This window comes from Mastomys coucha, unplaced genomic scaffold, assembly GCF_008632895.1.
Source record: "Mastomys coucha isolate ucsf_1 unplaced genomic scaffold, UCSF_Mcou_1 pScaffold22, whole genome shotgun sequence".
NCBI lineage: Eukaryota > Metazoa > Chordata > Mammalia > Rodentia > Muridae > Mastomys > Mastomys coucha.
In genome coordinates this window covers 156,944,309-156,944,675 of record NW_022196905.1, presented here as the reverse complement: position 1 = coordinate 156,944,675, position 367 = coordinate 156,944,309, and positions in this window count along the sequence as shown.

The window sequence follows — 367 nt, the reverse complement described above, 5'->3', positions numbered from 1 at the left end:
TATGTGGTTGCTGGGAATTGAACTCAGGACCTCTGGAAGAACAGTCAGTGCTCTTAACCGCTGAGCCACCTCTCCAGCCTCAGGAAAAGATAATGTTGTTAAAAGAAAATTTAAAAGAATATTACATTGTCAAATCTCTTCTGTAATGTGATTTTTCATTTACCTTCCCAAGATAACTCTAGTATGATGCCAATATAATATTATCCACAGCTGAGAATTATGATAATTTAGATATTGAAGACCAATTTTTCCCCTTTTAGTAAAAATAGATTCTTGACCAGGTGTGATGCACACCTTTAGTACCAGCACTTGGGAGACAGAGGCAGGAAGACCTCTGTGACAGTCTGCTCTACAGACTGAGTTCCAG